Below are 6,262 nucleotides of genomic sequence, written 5' to 3' on the forward strand. Positions count from 1 at the left end.
TCTGCCGCATTGTTGTGGTTTTATATTTGTATAGCAGAGGGATTTGGTTTGGGGATACTTTCCTAAGCAATAGTGTGATTTTCGTTTACTTTAGATATTTCAGTAGACAACTACCAATACTTTCTCCTGTTTCTATTGTTTTCTTGGTACAGGGAAAAATTGGTTGTCAGAAAGGCCAGCAGTGCATGGGCAGGTAAATGGGTTTGTTTTAAACTTAGGCAAGCCCATGTCTCATCTGTCTGCCAAGAGCTGTGCATCACTCGGGGCTCTGCTACCAGCAAGTTAGGGTTATACTCAGGATTTAACAATATGTTTTATATCTACCTACATCCTATAGACATATTTTGAGGTCTCGGTGCTGCTCGGAAGACGCGTGGCTGCGTGTGCCCCGTGGTGCTGCCGCTGTTCCCCGGGGCCGGGGCCGGCTGCCCTGCCGCTCGCCGCCCTGCCCGTGCCCTGCCTGCTGCCTGTGCCAGGACGCGGCCGGCGCTTGCCACCGAGCTGCTTTCGGTCCCTTGCGACAGAGCGTCCCTGGCCCGCGTCTGCCGGGGCACCGGGGACATCTGCACCGGCTTTGCGGGTGACGAGGGGGTGCAAAAGGCAGGGAGCAGGTCCTGGAAATCGTACCGTCAGCTTTGGGAACCTGATTTAAAGAATAATCCTAGTGATGACGGCTGGGCGGGGGGGTCACTGAGACAGCGGCCATCCCCCCCTCCAAGAAAACCCACCCGTGCCATGGTCCACTTCGGGACCAGAGGCTGGCAGAGGGGTCGGGGTGATGACAGAGAGGGGTGCCGCAGGGTTGGGGTGTCTGCAGAGATGTTGTGCCTATGGGGAGACAGGGTGCCAGCAGAGATGTGGGTGCTGACAAGGATGCTCTCTACCAAGCACCCGCCTTCCCCGGGGTCCTGCATCGAGGGATGCTGGAGCCTCCCTGGCCCCAGCCCTTCCCCGGCTGATGGAGGGCTGCGGTGCACGGTCAGCCAGAGCTCTGCTCCCCGATGCAGCTTGGCTCGGTGCCGGCGGCAGGCAGGTAACCTCTCCGAAGGTGAATGCAGACGGCTGTGCAGGTAAACACCGCGCTGCAGCCTCCGCTCAGCCGGGTGTGGATCCGCTGAGCCCGGGCAGAGCTCGTCCTGCAGTCCGAGCAGCGGCAGGGGGGAGGTAGGCAAGCAAGGGGGATGCTCAGGGACAAAGGGACGGCTTCTCCTCCCAGCTCGCCTGCCAAGGACACCCGGCAGGCAGGAATGTTCAGCCTCTTGCAGAGCTGCTCTTCCAGCAGTAAACATTGCATTCAGCTCTGCAAACCAGAAGCCCCCCTGGACAGGAGACAGCCGCGGCTCAGCACCGGGGCAGCCCAGCATCTCCCAGCCTGGCCTGCGCGTACAGGGTCGGGCTCGGCAGAAGGAGCCGCTGGGAAGGCTGGATAAATAGCAGCGGGCGAGGAAGATTGCTTCTCAAAGGTCACCGCTTCCTCCGCGCTGCTGTGAGTTCACTCGCTTCAATCCCTCCTCCTCCACCCCGGCCCCTGTCCCAGCAGCTCCCGCTGAACCCAGCCCCAGTGCCAGGGGGCGAAGCAGCCTCCCATCAAGCCAGGCTATTCCCAGCCTTATCCTCTGACTGGGCAGTCATTTCTACTGGAAGGAAAATCCCCAAAGCCAGACCATTGTCCTGCGAGATTTGCCAAAGGGAGCAGGCGGCTCCTGGCCTCCTGCCCTTTCCTGCTCCACTAAATCACCCCAGAGCCCTCCCAAATGTTTATTCTTTGGGAAAGCAATAAGAGAAGGAAACCCCAAAAGACAAACTCCCACCAGCCTGCCTTTGATTGCATTTGATATTGTTTTATTTCTTAATGCTTTCCCACCGCAGGCTGGCCGAGGAGGGAGGGAGGGTGGGAGGAAACAGCCCTTGAAGGGGGTAAAAATACAAATTTCCCACTAATATCCATGTCTGGAGGGGTCTGTGCACTGCTAGGGTGGCTCGGTCAGGACCTGGGGGTGACAGTGCCTCTGAGGATGGGAGCTGGGGTCCCCCAGCCCCCCAGGCTGTGGATGTTGAGGTGAGCAGGAGCATCCCTGTGTTTGCAAAAGTGACGGATCACGGGGCAGCTGTAGAGCACCGCACGGGTGGGAGGTGGGTGCTGCTCCCTGTCTCCCAGCCCCTCGATGGCCGGGGCAGGGGAGCAGCGGGGACCGGCAGGTGAGGACACCGTGACAAGCTCCGTCTGCCGCACAGCCGGGTGGCACCGCTGCCACCAGAACTGTGGTGCTGGTGGGAAAGGCTTGGGGGGGCTTTTCCACCCGCTCTGCCCTCACGGAACCAGCCCTGGCTTCCCAGTTTGCCCAATAGGAAAAACTTCCCCGTCTTTGCATGAAGCACCAAGAGCCAGGTGGTCCCCGGGAGCCCCGTGTCCCTCAGGGGCCAGGCAGGGGTGACAGCCGTGACACCGGGCTGGGCAGCGGTGACAGCCGTGACACCCGGCGTGGCACCAACGGGGACGGGGGAGCGGGGAGCAGACGCTGGTGAGACGGAGTGAGAGGGCAGGGAGCGCTGAGCGATGGCAGAGGCTGAGCATCCTCTGCGGCTGCTGGGAAGAGCTTCCACCCCGCTCCCAGCCGCGCCGAGCGCGGCCGCGGCCTGGCCTCTGCCGTTCGCACCGGGAACGGCAGCGCTGCAGGCAGCCAGCCGCAGGCAGCCAGCTCCGGCACCGGAGCTTTCACGCTGGCACAGCAGACAGCTGCCTGCCGAGGGGCCGCGCTGGCTTGCGGCCGGCCGAGGTGATGGTGGCAGCAGGGACAGGCATTTTTTAACCCTGAATGAGATGAGACAGAGTGAGAGCAGGACATGGGGGGTCCAAACCGGTGGCGAGGGCTGGGGCAAGACACGTCCCCTCCATGTGGGGCTTTGCCCCCAGGTTGTGTCCCGAGAGACCAGGGCACGAGGGGATGGGGGGGACAGGCTCCCGGGGGGGCTGCGGGGACACAAGTCCATCTGCCTGCGTGTGGGAGCAACTCAGGACAACCTGGGGGATTTCACATCCAGATGGGGGGCTCGTGAAGAGCCAACAACGGGAAAAAAACTCCTGGAGAACCTGGACTGAAACGTTTTAGGAAGCGGTTGATGCATTGGAAAGATAAGGAAACCTTGGACTGCAGCCCCAGGATGGGAGTGTGGGGTTTTTACGACACAAAAATTACAAGGTTGTGAGAACCAGGATCTTTTGCCCCGAGCATCCTTGTGTCGCTGCCTCTGAAAAGTCGCCGGAGCTGGTGCCAGGCTCCCGGAGCCGCTCCGCCAGCGGGGGCCCGCCCGGAAGGCGGTTCCCCGGCACATCTCATAGCGCTGTCCCCATCACCTGGGTGTCCCAGCCAGGCACGGAGCGGGGAAGGTCAAACCCTGTGGGAGGCAGGGCTCCCTCTCCCCGGGGAGCAGGCAGCCTCCTGGCTCCGTCAGCTCCCCTGCGGTGGGACGGCTGGGCTCATGCCACATGTCACAGCCCCACTGGCACCCAGGTTTGTGCACCGTCATCCTTGGGAGGAAAAACCGCAGCTGCCCTGAAAGCAAATGTCCTCTTCCAAACATACTTGAATTATCTGAGAAAAAGCCCTGCTACCGGAATACCAAGGGAAGCGAGGCTGAGCATGGCTCTGAAAATCCTCTTTGAAATGCCCTGAAACCCTGACTTTGGTTCCTAACCAAAGCCGGTGCCGCTCCGATCTCCCCGCCGCACGCTGCAGTGTGTCTCCACATCCAGGGACTGGACCTGCCCGGCAGCAGCCACCTCCCAGCCTTCGGTGGGCAGCGAGCAGCAGGACCTGGCCTGGCCCCAAGCTGCTGGGGACGGATCCCACCCTGCAGGATTTCATGGCATAACAGGGAGAGATGGCTCCTGCGAGATGTCCCAGCCCTGGGCCTGGCACATGGCACCGGGGGCTCCCAGCAAGTCACCCAGCGGCACCGCTGCAGGGTGCACCCTGCACAGGACGGGTCTCCCAACGCCGGGGTGCGCAGCGCTGTGCCCCTCCCTGCTCTCCTTTGGGACAGGCCAGCCGGGACGTTTCTGGCCGGGCCGGGCTGCGGGGCGGTTTGCACTGCAGAGGGAAGCGCTCTGCAGAGCATCTCCCCGGCACGCTGACGCAACGCCCCGACGTTGCTGCCTTGGGGGTTTTTCGGTCATTTCTTTCGCCTCCTTATTGCCCAACGCTCCGCAGGGTTTGCACAGGTGGCAGTCACCGTCCTCGCATTCCTTCCGTGGGCCTTGCCAGCCCGCATGGGGCTCTGCCCAGCCCCTGCACAGACGGACACATCCCGCAGGTCCAAGCCTCAGAGCGGGACGCGGGCAGGGCCACGGCAGCGATGGTTTTTGTCGGCCATTGTTTGTCCCAGCCAAAGACAGGCTGATCTGTCCCCTCCCAGACGCAGGGAGAAGTCGGTGCCTGGCATCTTGGCACAGGTCCCTGCTTGCCACCTGCCCCAGCTTGCAGCTGGGGACACCCCCCTTCACCCCTCCCTCACCCCTGAGTCACGGGCAGGGAGCATCCACCCGCCCCACGGCACAGCCCGCGTCGGTGCCATCCGTCCTGGCACCCGCTGGGCTCTCCCCTTCTCCACCCGCTTCAAAACTCAGCTTCAAAGGAGCTGGGAGGAACCGAAAGCTTTTCCACCCCTTTTTCTACCAGGAACCGGGAGCAGATTTGCTGAGCAAGAACCCATGGAAGTTCACGGAGGGCCACTGGAGCACGAGCTCAACGCCCTACCAGGCATCAGTGAATCCAAGCTGGACCCGACTGCAGCACCCGGGGACAGGTTTAGCACAGCGGGCTTGCTTGAAGGGTCCCTGTGGGGTAGGATAAACATAAAGGAAAAACACCGATCTGAAGAGCGAGGCAAAGGTAATTCCTGGTCCTGCCTGGTCCTGGCTGTAAGTTCAGTCCGCGCTCGCCTGAGACCTGCAGCGAGTCGTGAATCAAGAATTTATTTTGTGGCCAAACGCGGGGCATATTTTCCCATAGAAAAGCCTCAGCAATACAGCCGTGCCAAACCCAGTCTACAAAGGTCTCTCCTCACTCCCCAAATCCTGCTGGCACCCAGCCTCCTCCGTAGGGATGGGAGGAAGCTGAATGTGAGGCTGCTGGGGAAGGAGAGGAGGGCGAGGGCGATGGGAGCAGGGCTCAGCTCAGCCAGGCTCCGGACCAGTCACCGCCGCGAAAGCCAACACGACCGGCTCTGCAGCCGCTGCCCGCTGCCCCGGCCTCGCGATGCGTCACCCGGAGCCGGCCCGGCCGGCGCGACGTGCCTGGGCCCGCGGTGCCCTCGGGGTGTGCCAGCCCACACCGTGCCCGCACGCTGCCTGGCATGCCGGGGTCCCCACTGCTTGGAACTGGGGTCGGGGGGCTATGCCCTGGGGTCCTGAGAGTGACTGGTCCTGATAGTGACCAGTCCTAATGGTGACCAGTCCTAATGGTGACTGGTCCTAGTTAGTAGCTGGTCCTAATGGTGACTGGTCCTAATAGTGACTGTCCTAATAGTGGCTGTCCTAATAGTGACCAGTTCTAATAGTGACCAGTCCTAATGGTGACTGGTCCTAGTTAGTAGCTGGTCCTAATGGTGACTGGTCCTAATAGTGACTGTCCTAATAGTGGCTCTCCTAATAGTGACCAGTTCTAATAGTGACCAGTCCTAATGGTGACTGGTCCTAATAGTGACCATCCTAATAATGACCAGTCTTAATAGTGGCCAGTCCTAATAGTGACCAGTCCTACTAGTAGCTGGTCCTGATGGTGGCTGGTCCTGATAGTGGCTGGTCCTGATAATGACTATCCTAATAGTGACCAGTCCTAATGGTGACCAGTCCTAATGGTGACCATCCTAATAGTGACCAGTCCTAATAATGACCAGTCCTAATAGTGACCGGTCCTAATGGTGACTGGTCCTAATGGTGACCACTCCTAATAGTGACCGGTTCCAATAGTGACTGTTCCTAGTAGTGACCGGTCCCAGTAGTGACCAGTCCTAACCGTGCCCAGTCCCAACACTGCCCGGCCCTGGCGGTGCCCAGTCCCCGGCTCGCACTCCCGGTGCCCCGGGGCAGAGGGCCGGCGGAGGCCGCAGGGGCTCAGCCCCCCGTGTGGGCCGGCAGCACCCGGGGCCGCGGGGCTCGGTCAGCGGCCGGCGGGGCGGGGACCGGCGGGAGCCCCCACGCGTGACGCCGCGGGGCGGAGCCGCGGGCGGAGGCCCCGCCCCCGCGAGGCCCCGCCCCCCG

This window comes from Calonectris borealis, chromosome 20, assembly GCF_964195595.1.
Source record: "Calonectris borealis chromosome 20, bCalBor7.hap1.2, whole genome shotgun sequence".
NCBI lineage: Eukaryota > Metazoa > Chordata > Aves > Procellariiformes > Procellariidae > Calonectris > Calonectris borealis.